At 44.5% G+C, this 19927-nt stretch overlaps 1 protein-coding gene across 1 annotated transcript in view; it reads right to left on the bottom strand.

Annotated features, from left to right (window-relative positions):
• LOC132494370 (large ribosomal subunit protein eL21-like) overlaps window positions 1–19927 on the bottom strand; it is a 171403-nt gene that overhangs the window by 109694 nt on the left and 41782 nt on the right. Inside the window, exon 2 of the mRNA XM_060105424.1 lies at window positions 13901–13965. The gene's annotated coding sequence lies outside the window, so the exon portion shown is untranslated. The remainder of the gene's footprint in view (window positions 1–13900; window positions 13966–19927) is intronic.

Below are 19927 nucleotides of genomic sequence, written 5' to 3'. Positions count from 1 at the left end.
TTCATCAAATGTTTATTGCTTGAATGAATGACAAATAATTTCTTCCAACAATCTTCAAACTGCTTAACACTATGACAATATTTAGCGTTTCAAATTTCACGTGACCTTAGTCTTTCCGTGCTCTAGTTTCTAAAAGCACGTGGGATCTTCCCGGACCAGGGCTTGAACCAGTGTGCCCTGCACTGGCGGGCGGATTCTTAACCAAGGAGCCACCAGGGAAGTCCCTGTGCATTTATTTTCAAAAACATAATAAGGCCGGATGAATTCAGAACTAGGTGCAGAAACCTCTTCCAGTGAGATACAGAATCTCTGCTGTTTAGGCAGATTTAGAGAACAACTTTTCCAACCACTTATTAAAGAGACCAATACTCCATGAAAAAAATTTATCATTTGTACAGAGAGAAAACCAAACTCCAGCTTTGCATCAATATAATATTTGCTACTAAGAGAACCATAAGCTCTTTTTTGAAAATCTCTGGAATAAACATCAAAACTGAGCTGCCTTCGGCTCAGACAAATAAAATTCCCTTTCTACCCGTCTCCTACAACTTTCTATACTCATTCAGGTTGTGTCCTTCACTATCTTCTTTCTGGTGCTGGAACAATCAGTCATTTTACTTTAGGACCAAACTATTTTTGTTCCTGTTAATAAACAAAACTACATCGCATTATCTTGCATACAAAGTTGTACCTCTCGGTTGCTGGAACCAAGCAGGACCATGCAGGGCCCTTCCATGTCCCCTGCCTCTTGTTTGTAAAATAGCTGCAGTCTCCCAGGCCTCCCCTGAGTCACCAAAGAACAGGTTCAAGCAGTTACTGATTAGGACAACAGCAGTCACAGAATCTTTAGTTCCTCCCGAAGGACATAAGTAACAGTGTCAGACACACACTCCTAACTTGTTTTGCAGATACTAAAACCACTACAAGAGGAGAAAGCTAACTGTATGATGACCAGACTGGAGCTATGACACAAGCTGCTCCATCTTGAGCAGACCTGAACCAATGGCTTACACAATTCCAGGAACTGGCCTCAAGGAAATGGGAACAAACCAACACTGGAATTGAAGATTAACTGTGCCTGAAACAATCAACATGACACTGACCACACCGCTGCATGACCAATTTCAAGAGGATGGTCAGAGCTGACTCTGCTACTCTGCATGGAGCCCCCACCGGCACAGCCCAGAGACTTCCCGTCTTTTCCCTATCAACCCCTTTTCCCTCTCATTGGCAACTGGGAGATGGTATTGGGGACACTGGCCCACCATCTTCCCAGGTTGCCAGCTTCCTGAATAAAGCATCTTTCTTCTTCCACCAACCCTTGTCTCTGCAACACTGACTTCTGAGCGATGAGCAGCTGAACCTGAGTTCTGTTCCAGCCGATAACATCACTATGGGTCAAGTCTCATTCATAGTATATTAATACTAACTTTGAACCAAAGTTACTTCCATTTCACAAAGAAAACTAGGAGTGAATGATTGACAACTGCCCATCACACATCAGCATTTCAGGCTAGCAGAGCTCATGAACACACATAACACAACTTTACACAGCCACAAACATCCCTTACACAACTTATTCAAGTGGCAGAGACAAACACATTCATTAACACACCCACAGACAGAGCCTCTAGGTAACAAGTAAACATATGCAGCAAGAGCATATAACTTGAGCTTATGCTTAGTAATCAATGCCTCAGGTTTCTGTCTTGCTTAGAAATGACCTCGGTATCCAATGATTATCCAGTAAGTAACACAATTTAGTATCAGTTCAAGGGTTTACGTAAACTGAAGATCTGGGAATTTATCGACAAGCTAACACAGTAGAAAACATAGTTACTGTTGAAAGAAAGTTTGTCAGAATAAAAACTAAATGTGGTTAAACACAAACTTACATTTTTCATAACCTTAAACATTAAGTAGAAGTAATATGAGCTTAGTTGATGGGCACACCTATATAAATTTAGGAAGAACACACCCAAGTAGAATTGTTTTAAATGTATGCCTAATACTGATAAATAAGATACGAATAACTTTTTATTAAACCAAAAATATTAAACTAGCTTCATGTGTCAAAGATTTACCTAAATTATGTAAACTTGAAGTCTTTAAATCTCTGAGTTGATTTTTTTTTTTTTTGGCTGTACCGAGGGGCTTGCTGGATCTTGGGTTCCTGACCAGGGACTGAACCTGGACCCTGGCAGTGAAAGCACCGAGTCCTAACCACTGGACCGCTGGGGAATTCCCTGACTTGATTTCAATAAGAATATTTTTCTAGCACATTTAAAGTATTAGAAGTTCTAATTCCTTTCTCTCTGAGAATTTTAGGGATATATAATTTTTATAAGCACATTTGTATCTTTGCAAGCCAATCAGGACAGAAACCCTTTAATTTAACAGACTCTACAATCTACTTTAATAGATCCAGAAGTAGGAAAACATCACATACTCGCACTGTCAGAGGTAAAGACCTTTTTGAATTACAGACACACAGACATACAGAGAAATGGAACTTTTACCTGCAGTTTTAAGTCTTAGACTTGGGTCAGGAATAAACACTCACCAGTCTAGATATTAAAGAGCCGTTCTCATCCCATTGGGCAAGAGATTCTTAATTGATTTGAGCTTGTCAAAGTAGACAAATAGACAAACAGAAAAGACTAAGAAAAGACTAACAAACTAGATCCTCTGTTACCTCTCACCTAACTGAGATTAGTTCTGTAGAAACTTAATCCCTTTAGAGACCATCAAGTCTTCAAACGACAGAGCCAAACTCAGAATCACTGCTGCCACAGATGGGGAACCACTTAGCTGGAATCTGAAAACAAAGGAGAAACACAAAAGTAATAGAAGGGGAAAGTAAAGAAACAGAAAGTGAGCCAAGTTCAAAGGCTGCTTGGGTTCACCCCTGGGAGAGGAGACAAGATGTACCTGGGCTTCACTGGCTCATGAAATACACCACTTGTTGCTGGGCTTTTACAGCTTTATTTACGTAGAACTGATATACAAAATCTAGCCCATGTTTAATGTATATAACTTGATGAGTTTGGACATATGCACACACCTGTGATACCATCACCACCATCACGGTAATATACTCATCACTTCCAAAAGGTTCCTTCTATCCCTCTGTGTGTGTGTATGTGTGTTAGAAAGACGTAACACAGCACCAGGTACATGAAAAGGTGCTCAACGTCACTAATCATCTGGGAAATGCAAATCAAAATCATCATGAGATACTACCTCACATCTGTTAGAATGCCTACAATTTTTTATTTTTTTTTAAAGATGAGAGTTGTCAAGGTGGTAGAGAAATCGTAACCCTTGCATATTGTACGCAGGCATGTAACATTGTGCAGGCACTGTGGAAAACAGTATGGAGTTTTCTCAAAATCTTTTAAATAAAATTTCCATATGATCCAGCAATCCCACTTCTGGGTGTAGAGGCCCAGCTCAGAGACACTGCAGCTTCAGTTCCAGAACACTGCAATGAAGCCAATACCGCCATAAAGCGAGTCACATGAAATTTCTGAAAAGCTTCTGTTTACACTATACTGTAGTCTGTTAAGTGTGCGACAGCCTTGTGTCTAAACAAACAATGTACATACCTTTATTGAAATATACTTTGGGGAAGAGAAATATAGATCAATGGAACAGGATAGAAAGCCCAGAGATAAGCCCACGCACATATGGTCACCTTAGCTTTGATGAAGGAGGCAAGAATATACAATGGAGAAAAGACAGCCTCTTCAATAAGTGGCGCTGGGAAAACTGGACAGCTACCTGTAAAAGAATGAAATGAGAACACTACCTAACACCATAACACAAAAATAAACTCAAAATGGATTGAAGACCTAAAGGTAAGGCCAGACACTGTCTAACTCATAGAGGAAAACACAGGCAGAACACTCTATGACATAAATCACAGCAAGATCCTTTTTGACCCACCTCCTAGAGAAATGGAAATAAAAACAAAAATAAACAAATGGGACCTATTCAAACTTAAAAGCTTTTCCACAGGTAAGGAAACCATAAACAAGACAAAAAAACAACTCTAAGAGTGGGAGAAAATAGTTGTAAATGAAGCAACTGACAAAGGATTAATCTCCAAAATATACAAGCGGCACACGCAGCTCAATATCAAAAAAACAGGGCTTCCCTGGTGGCGCAGTGGTTGAGAGTCCGCCTGCCGATGCAGGGGACACGGGTTCGTGACCCGGTCCGGGAAGATCCCACATGCCGCAGAGCGGCTGGGCCCGTGAGCCATGGCCGATAGGCCTGCGCGTCCGGAGCCTGTGCTCCGCAAAGGGAGAGGCCACAACAGTGAGAGGCCTACGTACCACAAAAACAAACAAACAAAAAAACACAAACAACTCAATCCAAAAGTGGACACAAGACCTAAATGGACATTTCTCCGAAGAAGATATAAGATTGCCGACAAACACATGAAAGGATGCTCAACGACACTAACCATTAGAGAAAGGCAAATCACAACTACGGTGAGGTATCAGCTCACACCACTCAGCATGGCCATCACCAAAAAATCTACAAACAATAAATGCTGGAGAGGGTGTGGAGAAAAGGGAACCCTCCCCCTGCACTGTTGGTGGGAATGTACATTGATACAGCCACTACGGAGAACAGTATGGAGGTTCCTTAAAAAACTGAAAATAGGGCTTCCCTGGTGGTGCAGTGTTTAACAATCCTCCTCCCAACGCATGGGACATGGGTTCGAGCCCTGCTCCGGGAAGATCCCACATGCCGCAGGGCAACTAAGCCCGTGTGCCACAACTACTGAGTCTGCACTCTAGAGCCCGCGAGACACACCCACTGAGCCCGCATGCCTACAGTCCGCGCTCCACAACAAGAGAAGCCACCGCAATGAGAAGCCCGTGCACCACAACACTGAAGCACCTGCTCGCTGCAATTAGAGAAAGCCCGCGTACAGCAACAAAGACCCAACACAGCCAAAAATAATGAATAGATAAAAATACATAAATTTTTACAAAAAAAACCCAACTAACAATAGAACTACCATATGATCCAGCAATGCCACTCCTGGGCATATACGCTGAGAAGTCCATAATTCAAAAAGAGACACGTACCACAATGTTCGCTGCAGCACTATTTACAATAGCCAGGACATGGAAGCAACTTAAGCGTCCACTGACAGACGAATGGATAAAGAAGATGGGGCACATAAATACCATGGAATTTGACTGAGCCATAAAAACAAACGAAATTGAACTATTTGTAGTGAGGTGGATGGACCTAGAGTCTGTGAAACAGAGTGAAGTAACTCAGAAAGAGATAAACAAATACCGTATGCTAACACATATTTATGGAATCCAAAGGAAAAAAAGTGGTTCTGATGAACCTAGTGGCAGGACAGGAATAAAGATGCAGACGTAGAGAATGCACTTGAGGACACGGGGAGGGGGAAGGGTAAGCTGGGACCAAGCGAGATGGAGACCAAAGGGAAAAAAAAGTGGTTCTGATGAACCTAGTGGCAGGACAGGAATAAAGACGCAGACATAGAGAATTCACTTGAGGACACGGGGAGGGGGAAGGGTAAGCTGGGACGAAGCGAGACAGTGGCGTGGACACATGTACACAACCAAATGTAACGATAGCTAGTGGGAAGCAGCCGCATAGCACAGGGAGATCAGCTCAGTGCTTTGTGTCCACCTACAGGGGTGGGAAAGGGAGGGTGGGAGGGAGACGCAAGATGGAGGGGATATGGGGATACAGGTATACATACAACTGATTCACTTTGTTATACAGCAGAAAGTAACACAACGCTGTAAAGCAATTATACTCCAATAAAGATGTTTAAAAAAATACTTTAGGGACTTCCCTGGTGGTCCAGTGGTTAAGAATCCGCCTTCCTACAGGGGGCGCAGGTTTGATCCCTGGTCGGGGAACTGAGATCCCACGTGATGTGGTGTGCAGCACAGCCGAAACAAAAAGAAAATTAAAAATACTTTACTGCTAAAAAATGCTAACCATCATCTGAGCCTTCGGCGAGTAGTAACCTTTTTGCTGATGGAGGGTTTGAAATAGTGTGAGAATTACTAAAATATGACCCAAAGACAAGAAGTGAGCAACTACTGTTGGAAATACAGTGCCAACAGACTTGCTCAACAAAGAGTTGCCGCAAACCTTCAATTTGTGAAAAACACAAGATCCGGGAAGCACAATAACTATAATAGAATATAATGTAATAGAATATAATACAATATAATATAGCCTATATATTCAAAGAAAAGGAAATCAATATCTAGAAGAGATACATGCACCTCTATAGTCATTACAGCATTATTCACCAGAGCCAAGGTAGGAAAAAAAATGCAAATTTTCATCCACAGAGAAATGGATAAAGAAAATGGGGTATATACATAGGATATTATTCAGACTTTCCTATTAGAAGGAAATCCTACCAGTTGTGACAACGGGGATATAAACAGAACACATTATGATAGGTGAAATAAGTCAGTCACAGAAGCACAAAACTGTGTGTTTCCACTTATATGAGGTGAGGTATCTAAAAGAGTCACCCATAAATTGTCAGGGGTGGGGGAGGAGAGAATGGGGAGTTGTTCAACGGGTATAAAGTTACAGTTACACAGGATGAATATGTTCTAGAGAACTGCTGTATGACTAAGCATCTCTAGTTAACGAGGCACACGATTGTTTTCGTTTGAATTAAAAAAAGTTTAATTCAATTGTAACTGACCTACAACACTATGTTAGTTCCAGGTGCATAATATCAATATTTCTGTACATTAGAAAATGATCACCAAGATTAACTCTAGTTATGGTCTAGTTACCATCCGTCACCGTACAAAGTTATAATGCTATTGATTGTATTGCCAATGCTGTATAGTTCATTCCCATGACTCATTTATTTTCTAACTGCTTATCTGTTCCTCTTAATCTCCCTCACCTATTTCACTCATCCACCTACCCTCTTCTGGCAACCACCTGTTTGTTCTCTGTATCTATGAGTCTGTTTCTGTTTAGTGACATTAGTTCATTTGTTTTGTTTTTTAGAGTCCACATACAAATGAGATCATACCGTATTTGTCTTTCTCTGTCTGACATATTGCACTTAGCATAATACACTCTAGCTCCATCCACGTTGCCACAAAATGGCAAGATTTCATTTTTTTTAATTTTTAAAAATTTATTTATTTTACTTTTGGCTACATTGGGTTTTTGTTGCTGCATGCAGCCTCTTTTCTAGTTGCGGCGAGCGGGGATTTCTCTTCCTTGCGGTGCATGGGCTTCTAATTGCGGTGGCTTAGCTTGTTGCAGAGCATGGGCTCTAGGTGAGCAGGCTTCAGTAGCTGTGGTACATGGGTTCAGTAGTTGTGGCTCACAGGCTCTAGAGCGTGGCTCAATAGTTGTGGCACACGGGCTTAGCTGCTCCGTGGCATGTGGGATCTTCCCGGACCAGGGCTTGAACCCATTTCCCCTGCACTGGCAGGCGGATTCTTAACCACTGCATCCACAGGGAAGCCCCTCATTCTTCTTCTTCTTTTCTTTTTTTCTGGCTAATAGTCCATTGTGTGTGTGTGTACAGTTATATATATATATGTATATACATATACATATATATATATATATATACGTATACATATAAATATATATGTATATATGACACATCTTCTTTATCCATTCATCTATGGATGGACACTTAGGTTGCTCCTATACACTGGCTATTATAAATAATGCTCAATGAACATAGGGGTGCATGTGTCTTTCTGAACTAGTGTTTTTGTTTTCTTCCGAAAAAATACACAGAAGTGGAATTTCTGGATCTTATAATAGTTCTACTTTAAAAGTTTTGAGGAATGAGGTGCACTACTTTTGAAACGAAGTTTACCTGGTGATGTTAGGTGAATCCATCCAAGATCTCTGTGAAGACCTCCAAAACTGTTAAAACATAAGGGTAGGGACTTCCCTGGTGGTCCAGGGTTAAAGAATCTGCCTTACAATGCAGGGTACCTGGGTTCAATCCCTGGTCAGGACACTGAGACCCCACGTGCCACAGTGTAACTAAGGAATGGTGTGGAGGAGGTTAAGGAAAAGACCATGCCAAGCTCAGAGGCCGTTTCAGATGGCAACAAACTCCTGACATTGACTGCAAATCAAAGTTCTTTATGTGGAACAATCAAAGAGGCAGGATGGGTCCTGTTAGCAAGGTCCCCTGAGATGCCAGGTCACCCGACCCCCAGCTCCAGATGCAGAGATGTCCGGGACCCAGGCTTTGCTGGCCTGGGAAGGCTGAGGGTGCCCAGCTGCTGACAGGACACACGAGGTGGGGGGATGAGGGGGGCCGGGGGAAAGAGCTGGTTGCCGCCCAAGGCAGACGAGCGTCTGTGCAGAACTGCCTCGGCTCAGCCTCGAGAAGCCTGGCTCAGAAATCGACAGCAAGTCTTCCAGAAGCTCTGAGCATATTCCATTCAGGTGTCGCTGGTCACATCTGTGGCTGCCCGGATGAAGACTGGGGGCCCACTCGTTCACACACTGAAAGTTACTACCAAATGCAAGAGAGTGAGGGATCAGACCATGAACTACTCTAATTTTAATGCCTAAGTAGAATCACGCGCACCTTATTCTACTTTCCGGTTTTGCATTTGTCATTTCACAGAATGTGTAATTTGTGGGGCTTTTCTAATTGCTTGTCATTTTGCCCGATGCGAAAAAAACAGCACAATAAGAAAACATTATAGTTTTCACTGGTAATGGGCATAAAAATATACGCACTGTTCCTGCTTGAAAAGAGCATTAATGTGAACGTTCCAGATGATTTTCTATTTGGTGATGGGTTAAGCGGCTTGACCACATTCACTTTTATGTAAAGGGAAGATGAGAACATTGCACTCTTCTCGCACTTTAAACTTTAAGAAAATGGATTTCGGGGAACCTGGATAACAAATTAAGAAAGCAATGAGAACTGCACATATTTAGGGGTTTTAGGTTAGTGTCAAAACACAAGGGAACAACCCATGAGGTATGTGTCTTAACAGACCCCTTGGTACAGTGAGATTCCACGGACAGCCTTGTCATCACAGAGCTCAGAACTGGTTGCACGTTTCCCACAGGCCACTTTCTCAGTGTTCGGTGAACAGTGTCGGCTCACTCCCCTGCTTGGGGGCAGAGAGGACCCGTCTCCTTTCCTTTCCGAGATTCCTTTCATGAGGGGCTAGAAAGCTTAAGCACTGGAATTTCATTAAAGAAAAGGAGTATTCCTCAGAGGATTGTAAATGACACAACCCCAAGAGGACTTTCACAGCTGCGTCCCTGTGTCAGAGACCTCCCACGCATGGCCGGGGCCCAAATAACACAGAACAGGGGGGGCCCAAGGGCCGCGGTCCTAGGACGCCGCTCCCCAACCACCAGAGTCCTCCTGCTCCTCAGGGGAAAACAAAGGTGTTCTCAGACACACACAACTTCTGGAGCCAGGAAGTGAGGACCCCACCTGCCTGGCCTATCCCAGGAGAGTGTCTGATGCAGTGCCCAGAACCAGAAAGGGGACCTGAGACCCAACAGAAAGGGAACCACGAGACCGATGCATTCCTCCCCCCGCAAAGAAGCTGCACCCCAGTCCTGACCAAGGAGGGTGCTCTTCAACTAGGAATCTTATCCACACAAATGTGCTGATTTTGAGAAGCTTTTGAAATGCATGGTATTCAACCTCTCAAAGTAAAAAAAAGTAATGAATTATACAGCAACGCGGGAAAATACAGGAAAATGACAATAAACCTTGGAAAACAATGTTTACTAACAGGACCCCAACTGGAAAAATTTAGAAACATTTAAGACGCCTCTGAAAGCCAATAAGACAAGGAAAACAAAACAGAACAAAACAAAACAAAACAAGACAGTATTGGGGCAGGAAGACGGGCAGTGGACATGAACAGGCCCTTCATTTAAAAACAGAAAGACACCAGTCTGAAAAGACCACAGAATGAAGGACTCCAACTACGTGACATTCTCGAAAGGGCAAAAAAACACAGACAGTAACAAGACCAGCAGCTGTCAGGGGCTTAGGGGCACTGGTAGGGAAGGTGGCCCCCAGGGATGTTTCGGGCAGTGAAATGGTTCTGGGTGGCACTGCAGTGGTGGCTGCAGGTCATCACACCTGTCCAAACCTGAACAGTAGGACACAGAGAGTGAGCCTTGATATAAACTACAGACTCCAGGGGAGAATTAGGTGTCAATGCCGATCCGTCACTGAGATGACGCACCACACAGGGCAGAGATGTTACCAAGGGAGGGAACCCAGAGGGACGGGTATAGGAAAGCGCTGTCTGCTCGATTCTGAGTCTCCCCTAACCCTAAAACTGCCCTAATGACTGTCTACCAATTAAAAAGAAGAAACAGCTTCTAAGCACGTGAAAATACTCTCAACCTCATTCACGATTCAGAAAAACCCCAAGGGAACGTCCATACTGCTTACCGGGGCCTAGGATGAGCGGGAACACGCCGCGGCCTCGCCCCTTCCTGTCGGGCATCGCGCTGGAGCCCAGAGTCCCCCTGACTTGACCCACCGCACCCCACCCCACGTTTCACGCCGTCCACAGTCTCTACACATGACATCTTTTGATCAGATGACTCACTGTCCCAATTACAATGTTTCAGTTTCTCCACAGGAAGAAACCAAAACCAGCACAGAGGGGAGGCTCTTCAGTCAACCTCAGGGTCTGCCTGCCTTCACGTCCCGCTCTTCCTGACGGGAGGCCCACATCCTAAGGAAGGAGGTCCTTACCAGCACCTCAGGAGCCTCATCCAGTCCACCTCACGCTGCTCTGAGAGCCTCGCCAACCTCTGCAGCTACCCAAGTCCTGGTCACTTCAGGGCCGTCCCCCTTCCCCGAGTCACTGAGCCACGTGCTCTGACAATGCATTTAAAACCAGGCTCGCGGACTTCCCTGGTCGCACACTGGTTAAGAATCTGCCTGCCAATGGTGGGCACACGGGTTCGAACACTGGTCCGGGAAGATGCCACACGCTGCGGAGCAACTAAGCCCGTTCACCACAACTACTGAGCCTGCGCTCTAGAGCCTGCGTGCCACAACTACTGAGCCCACGACCCGCAACTACTGAGGCCCGCATGCCTAGAAGCTGTGCTCCACAATAAGAGAAGCCACCACAATGAGAAGCCCGCGCACTGCCACGAAGAGTAGCCCCCGCTCGCCGCAACTAGAGAACAAAGCCCGCGCGCAGCAACAGAGACCCAACGCAGCTGAAACTGAATAAGTTAAATAGTAAACAAATAAAAAATTAAAATGAATGAGTAAATAAATAACTAAAAGCAGGCTCTGCTTTGTCAGCACTCTGGAGTTCCCTACGTATCGACGGGCAGGATTCCCATCCTCTCCTGTAATTACGTCTGTGAAGTGCCTTTCCCGAGGAGCATAGAAGCTCCTGGAAGCAGGGAATTGCTTCTTAAGATCACATGCACAACCTGAAGACATTTGATGCTTATGGCAAAGATAAAAGACAGAACACTAGATGGTGTGAAGGGTCCTTGAGGCCAAGAGCCAGGCAAGCAGGACACTTCCTCTGGGGACCCTTCCATCAGCAGAGAAGAAAATGTCCGTGGCCAGAACTGGCACTCAATTCGCTTTGAGCTGAGAAGCACCCATGTAATTACATAGGCTCCCCAAAGAGTAATTACTCCCACATTTAAGAAAGGAGATGGCTTTCCAGGCAGGGAAGGCAAGTACAGTCTTCCCAGCTGGATGCACTGTGTGTGCTGATGGTCACGATGGAGCTGGGCCCCAGAGCTCTGCTCTCCCCTCAAACCCCCAACCTCACCCTCACCCTCAGCTGAGGAGCTGCTTCCCTGAGAACAGAGAAGCCATCGGAGGGCTTCCCCACCTGCAACCCTGCTCAGCCATCCCCTCCCCACTCCAGGACCACGGGCAGCAGCTCTCCCCTCCCCCACACGCATCTACTGGATCATTCCCACTGTTATTTCTCCCATCACAACACAACACAACACAACACAACATCCTCCCCGGACCTCAGCTCCTACCTCAGCTACTGTCCAGTTTCTATTTTCCCCGTCACAGCAAAATGTCTTGAAAAAGTTGGGACCAGAACAAACCCAGTTCTCCCACTCCTCTCTCCTAAGCCTCTCCGATCAGGATTTTACCCCACAGATCCATCCAAACGCATCATCAGCGAGGTACGACCTCCCCCCAGTGCTGGGCTCGATGGTTAATGGCTCCGCGGAACGGCAACCTCGTTTGTCCAGTCACCCAGGGAACCTCTAAAGTGCTTCCCACATGCAGACAAAACGCTGTGATTAATATTTTAGGAGAAATACTCAGCGTGGAGAATACACTTGAGCTGCTGGAGGAAAGAGGTAGCGGCACAGAAGAAAAGTTTCTGTAACTACAGGAATGAACAGATGAGCTGTTTTAATGGTAGCAAGTATGGGATGAAGGAGAACGAATAAAAACCACTTAGAAGACGACATTAACAAGGCTCACACTACAACGTGGTAACAGAGGATGGAGAACGACTTTAGAATGAACTCATTTTTCTGGGCAGGTGACAGGCTGGATGATGCAACGATGAGCCACCAGGGACAACAGGACAAGGCAAGGGGCAGGGGAGCTGTAAATAATCATTTCTGGATCTACTGGATCTAGTAATCCGAGGTGCCCTTTGGACACCATAGAGATGCTGGCAAGTGGCTGGACAGAGGCATCTATCTGGTCCAGGTGGGAGAACTGACAGAGTTGGAGGTGAAAAGCACCAGAGGGTGAGATCAGACGGGTTGAAGAGTCATGAACCAAGGGTGAAAAGACAACACACAAAGAGGGCGGAAGAAAGAATCAGTCAGGAAGACAGCAAGGAGAGATCTGTCACAGAAACCAACAGAGCAGACTCTGCAGATGGCAAGGCGACAGTAGTCTGAGGTGACGACTGGCAAATCTCCACTGCTTTGTATGCTGGATGCCAGGTCACCTCAACCGGATCAGGTTCCGTGGAGGGGCAGAACCAAGACCGCAGGCTGCACTATACAATTCAGCTGGGAAACAAGAATCTTTGCCAGAGACCGCACTGCATGGTGTGTAACGCTACCCTCTGAGATTGTAAGAGACAAAGAGCGAAATTTACTGGAAGGGTGACAAGGCTGTTCTTCCAGATGATCCTCATTGCATCCCTCGACTGAGCACTGAAAACAATGTACCTATGTGACAACGGTGTTCTACTGAACAGACAAGTTATATGCACTGAGTGCTCCCTGGACAGCATGCTCTCGTCTTACAGGAAGCACAAGGAAGGCACCAATGTCAACACGTTAGGGGCTGTCACTCAGGAAGTCTCGCGGCCTACAGCGGGATCCTCAAGGAAACCTTTTTTTTTTTTTTTCTTTTTGCGGTATGCGGGCCTCTCACTGTTGTGGCCTCTCCCGTTGCGGAGCACAGGCTCCGGATGCGCAGGCCCAGCGGCCATGGCTCACGGGCCCAGCCGCTCCGCGGCATGTGGGATCCTCCCAGACCGGGGCACGAACCCGTATCCCCTGCATCGGCAGGCGGACTCTCAACCACTGCGCCACCAGGGAGGCCCCTCAAGGAAACCTTTTAACGCTCGAGAACAAAAGTGCTTCGGCAGGACAATGTAAGTCAAGCAAGGGATGGTGTTTTGCCACAAATGTCAAGAACACGAGGCTTGTACTGTGGCTCTAAGAGGATCCTGGGATCTACACGTAGAACTTGCCAGAAACACTTGGTGCTAACCTGCTCCTCTACGCTTTGTCTAACCACATCTTTTACCTACTCCTACTTTCCCATTTTAACCTTTGAACTATTCGCCTCCCAAGGTGTTATCACAAAAGAACAGCAGCAGGTAAACACATAAACAGCAAAACTCACCAGAGGCTGATTCATTTTCCGCTGCTCTTGGAACAACGTGCAGGACTGTGACAGTGGAAGCGGACCTGGAGAAGGAAAACGCAGGCAGTGAAGCTACGACTGAAGCGGCTCGGGGTGCACGAGCACCCGCCCCGCGCTCCACAAGAGACCCCTGTGGGAGACCCGTCCTTTCACCTTCAGAAGGGCCTGTGAGAATAAGGAGGGAGCAACCACCCTCAGGTCTGTAACTCCCACGTGACTGTGGTACCTGAGGGGATACTTTATTTTTCCGTAGCGAGTGTACATTGAATCCTATTAAAATAAACCTCCGTCATTAAATATGAAATTTAAAAACGCTTATAGTTTATCTCTTCCAAGTCTGTTAACAACTTAGATCAGAACATCCACAGGATACCCAGAATAAAGGGACACACTCAGGTGCGTTTCAGTCTTGCCATGATTTGTACAAACTTTACAAACTTAAGTGCGACGCTCAAAAACATCTTTTATTAAAACTGACTTTAAGTGGACAGAACACCTGCCCTAGGAGTTTGGAGTCCTGTGAGCGACCCCACGTGCACACCCGGTGAGGATCCAGGACACGTCATCTCCCTTCTCAGGCCCCATCGCTTCCCTCCTCACCCGAGGCAGCAGGACAGAAGCCCTGCAGACTCGTCCTGCACCGATTACACTGGGCGACTCCACAGGGCACAACCCAGGGGGGCGGCGGACGCTTACATTAGACAACCAAGGTGCTGACGCGCCTCGAGACACACGCGCGAGATGCCGAGACGGCGACAGGAGGGGGAGGACGAGGAGGAGGTGGAGGATCGGGGTTGGACGGAGGGGAGGACGCGGCACGTCCCGGTCGAGCCTGTGGACCCTGCTCCCCCAGGACACCCGGAGCTCACAAGTCCCAGGGGAGCCCCATCCGGAGCAGCCAGCCCTGTCCTCCAGCCCGGCCCCTCCACCTCCGGGAAGCGGTCAAACCCTCCAGGTGGCTCTACCGCGGGGCCCAGGGCGGGCTACCCCAAGCCCTGCTCTTCAAGGGCCGCAGGCTCCACAACCAACTACAGGCCTGCAGACGCAACACCTACCCCGTGGGGACTCGCTCACCGGCCCCGCGCTCCCGAGGCTCCGGTCCGGGGGCTGCTCCTCGGGCACGCTCCTCTTCCGGGGTCTCTATTTTTAAAATATTTATAAGTAACCCATTTTGTAGAAAACACCTATCTTTCATCATAAGAATTATGACACTTTATACTTTCATTCCAGCCTAACTTTTATACTCTATTTTCTACCATTTGGCAACTTATACCCTACGCTCTAGTCAAAAAGAATCTCATTTACAGTCACTTAAATATATTGTGTTGGTTCTCAAGTCCAGGATGTTCCTTCTGCCTGGTATGCCCCTGACCTTCTCTCCACGTGGAACATTCCTACTGACGTTCAAAACCTAATTCCAAGACCCCCTCATTGTTGGCATTCTCTTTAATATCCCCTAGAAGGGTTACTGACTCCAAGTTCTGTTTTACAAATTTATATTTTTATGATCTATTTATTTAATAGCCTATCCCTATTCGATTGTAATGAGTTGTTCATGGATCTCTCACACTCTCTTTTGAGTTCCTCTGGCCTTTATTTTTTCTTTTATCTCTTACCCATAAGCACCGTGCTTGCCCCATAGTACGTGCTCAACGTGTTGGCTGAGTGAAAAAAGACACCTTTTAGCTCTAATCATTTGTGAAATTTCATTTAAAATGACATCAGATTACCCTTTGTTTCCTAACTTAATTTCTAGTACTATACTATAGAATGTACACTCAGAACATCGTCAGTGGCCTACAGAAACAGTGTTCTCACTGGACTTCATGCATATAGTCAACCCCCTTATAACTTTCTCTGGCATACAACTGCCAGACATGTTATTAAAAAAAAAAAAAAAAAAAAGATGTACCAACCCCTCACCTATTAGAAGACTTCCAGAAGCTCTCCATTCCTTATGGTATCTTTTCTACTTGATTTTTCAAATACCTCTGTCTTACTTAATCTATTCAGAACTGCCTTTTCCACCTTTGGCTTTTCATTTTCAATTTCATTCATATCATTATCTGCACTTAACCATTGAACCTAAGCATATTTCAGTTTCTTATGCAAGTTTCCTCACTAGAGGTCAAAGGGGCAAGGACTATTGTGATAAAATATTAAATAAACAGACGATAGAACTTTGTTCTATTGGTCTGGGAAAATTACTACCTGAAACAAAATAATTCTGGAAACTGAAGGGATCAGACCAGTCAGCTTTGTTTACTTCAGACTCAAATCAATGTCTTGTCTTTACCTGAGCTCTGGTTACATTTAGAAAAAAGTACTGTAAATACAGTGAATGAGCAAGGCCACTATCTGAGACGTGTCTGGGTCCTTAGTATAGTAACTGGGGGAATGGTAAGCGTTGGTCAATGTTTGCTGATTGATGACTCAATAAATCTGGTTAAGCCTCACCATCAGAATTCCAGATTTTTTAACAAGCTTCTCAGTCTTTTCAACCCAAAGAAAAAACTAAAGAAAACCAGATGACAAGAATTTCAAATTGTAAAATATCCTGGTTGTCAAATTTAAATAGGGATATCCTGTGCAATGGAGAGGCTGGCTGGTGCCAATTTCACATTTTGTTCTCTAGTGTCCGGACGAAGCCTGCTCTGCCAGTGAGCTGACAGGTCGAGAGCACTCCAGCTTCCACAGACACCCGAGAACTTTCTATTTTTCATGGTCTTCCTGCCTTACCTAAGGGAAGGACTATATTCACAATGAAAAGAGTTATGATTAATCACCAATAGAGAGATTCTTCCACTTTCTGGGTGCCCACGTTAAAAGTCTGGTGTAGTCAACACTCCCTCTAACATAGATCGTGTATTGAAATGAGAAAACTATCACCTAATATGGCCAGAGAGATGAAGGGACTTGGCCCAGCTGAGCCCAGGAGACACCTCTAATTCAAAACCTCAACCATTAACCTAGTGATTGTGATCAAGGAGACTTACAGCACATAAGAGATTCAAAAAGCATATTAATCCACCTCCGGCAACACTGCCAGTTTAAAAGAATGATTAACCTTCTCTCCCACTTGACTCAACCTGGCTATGTATTATACCACTCTAAATGCTAGCAGACTCTATGCTTATGGCTTCCATTAGGTAGCACTTAGTATACACAAAAACTTTCTTCAAGAAGTAATTACTTTTGAAACCATAAACGCTTCAGTTGGGAAAAGAGAAAAAGAAAGGAGGTGCAAGTAAAGGGAACTAGGAAAAAATAAGAAAATACCCTCAAATATAAACATGTTCATTCAAAAAATAATTTAAAGGGGATTTAAACGATACTAGGTGAGCATTTATTCTGTTTCTGCTTTAAATAAAGCATTCTGTTCTATTTGTTAGGTGTTGTACTGGTTTAGTATCTAATGTCTGTTAAAAACCTCTCAAAAGAGATGTATTCATTCTGGTATCCTAAGCACCTATCTGGATGAACAGCACAAGCAATGGGAAGTCATGGGGCATAATGGACCTTGCAAAGGCTCTGGAATCCATCTCTTACTTATGGTCTTTGAGACTCAGGCTCCTCCTCTATGTAGTGTTCATAAAACTTAGTGGAGATAGAACACTAGGGACACAGAAGGTCAAAGCAGGTATTTACTATGACTTTTCAAATATCTTCCTTTAGGAAAACAAATATATTTTATTTGCAATGAGGCTTTCTTGTGAATTTTATTCTTCTAAAGAAAAATATTTTTAGTGAACAATTGATTCGTTTGCCTCCCTGTGCTACTTTATTGACAATACTCAGGTAGGGGTGGTTTTCTCTCAAGCAGTTACCTCCATGTGATTTGTATTTCAGACCTTCCTAAAAGCATGTTTTCCTGCTCTTTCTTTCCACCCCATCCCAGCTCTACTTAAAATATTGTGCTCCTCTATTAAAATGCACAGAACCCTGGGAAAATAAGGAGAAGCAAAATGTTTGTCACTGCCAGCTCTGGTATGCATATATCAGAGAATAAATTATAACTGATGAAGACAGAAATGGGACCCATATCTGTCTGACTTCAGAAACCAGAAGTGTAGGGCTTCCCTGGTGGTGCAGTGGTTGAGAGTCCGCCTGCCGATGCAGGGGACACGGGTTCGTGCCCTGGTCCGGGAAGATCCCACATGCCATGGAGCGGCAAGGCACGTGAGCCATGGCCGCTGAGCCTGCGCGTCCGGAGCCTGTGCTCCGCAACGGGAGAGGCCACAACAGTGAGAGGCCCGCATACAGCAAAAAAAAAAAAAAAGAAAGAAACCAGAAGTGTAGCTACTACAAGCTGATGAATTGGAACTCAGATCAAGGCCTAGAGTGGAGAGGAGTCTTCTGATCAGAAGGGGAAAGTAAACAAAGGGCAGCGTTTAATTATTTAATAATAAGTAAGAGAATGACTATGGTGTTTTTACAGAACAGGATATAATATTGAAATAAAAACCCCCAAAGTGACACAGAAACATAATGCAATCCTCTTAAGCTACAACCCTTCCTAAACCAAACCATACCATTCTCTTCACACAGCCTGGAAAGTCAAAAGAAAGGGGATACTGATCTTCATCACACTGGCATTAGAAGCAGATCTAGTTTTAATGAAGTTTTACTTCATGGACTGAAGTTTCCCCCAAAAAAGGGTAAGCTTTTTTCTCAAGAAACATCACTGTGTAATAATCAAGGAGCCAGGGATGGTGGTATTCATTGTTCTAAGTACAGGGATTTGTTTTGCAGAAAGAAGTACCAATCAGAAAGAGAACTGACCAATAATTACTTAACTGCTTCAGAAGTAGATTTCTAAATCTACTTTTAGATTAATTGATAGTTAGAAAAATCTTACTAAGTTTATTCATTTAGAGGAAATCTGTGCAAGCCTCTGAAACCAAGAGGTATTGTATCAAAAGAGATAAGGTCACTAGACACTTATGTAAGAGCTACTTCTTCCTCAAATGGCCACCATATAGTCATTTCTGACTATTACATTACCAAGAAGTAACAATGCACCTTTAGGAAACTAGTATGAAAGAAAAACATAATAAAATTTTTTGCAGGTGACTCTTTGATCTCATAGGTGTGTGTTAATTTTCCAAAGTTGGGACTGGATCCCGCCTTTACAAAATACTCCTTGAAATATCGCATTGAAAATCTTCTCTTTTACTCCTTATTGTAAACACTGTGTATGTTTTTAAGAAGACCAATAAAAAACTATGGACTATGGGGCTTCCCTGGTGGCGCAGTGGTTGAGAGTCCGCCTGCCGATGCAGGGGACATGGGTTCGTGCCCCAGTCCAGGAAGATCCCACATGCCACGGAGCGGCTGGGCCCGTGAGCCAGGGCCGCTGAGCCTGCGCGTGCGGAGGCTGTGCTCTGCAACTGGAAGTGCCACAGCAGTGACAGGCACGTGTACCGCAAAATATATATATATATATATATTATATATATATTTATGTGTGTATATATATATATATATACACACAAACATATATATATATGGACTATAAAATTATTTTTCCAGTAGTGAAATTATGGAGAATATGACTTGCATTTCTACTGTATTCCCGCAAAAAGAGGAAGTCCTTTTCCACAAAGACTCTCATCAATGTTAACTCTGGGAGAGAAGTACTTGTAGTTGTCTCATGCTTTGTGGTGAAAGACTCGCACTTTTCCCCGTCTCTATTGTGGGAAACAGGGCACACTTTGGGCTGAGCATTCATGCTGTGGTCGGAAAAGAAAGAAACGAAAAATACCCTCATTAACACTGCTCTTTAACAAGTTCAGCAAATGGGCCTCAGGCATTCTAAACAGCAGCAGTTAAAAAATAACTTTAGATTTCATACATTTCTTCCAGTAGGATGAAAAGCTGAGGTATGTTAACTTTAATTTTATGGTTTGGGTGAATACAGAGTTCGATTACTCCCTGTCAAAGCAGAAATCAGCCTTTTACAGGGAGTAAGTGCTAATTAAGCAAAACAGAGTAAGCATGTTATAT

The sequence above is a fragment of the Mesoplodon densirostris genome, chromosome 7 (genome assembly GCF_025265405.1).
Source record: "Mesoplodon densirostris isolate mMesDen1 chromosome 7, mMesDen1 primary haplotype, whole genome shotgun sequence".
NCBI lineage: Eukaryota > Metazoa > Chordata > Mammalia > Artiodactyla > Ziphiidae > Mesoplodon > Mesoplodon densirostris.
Note: the sequence above shows the minus strand (reverse complement) of the source record. Positions and strands in the feature narration are given on the sequence as shown.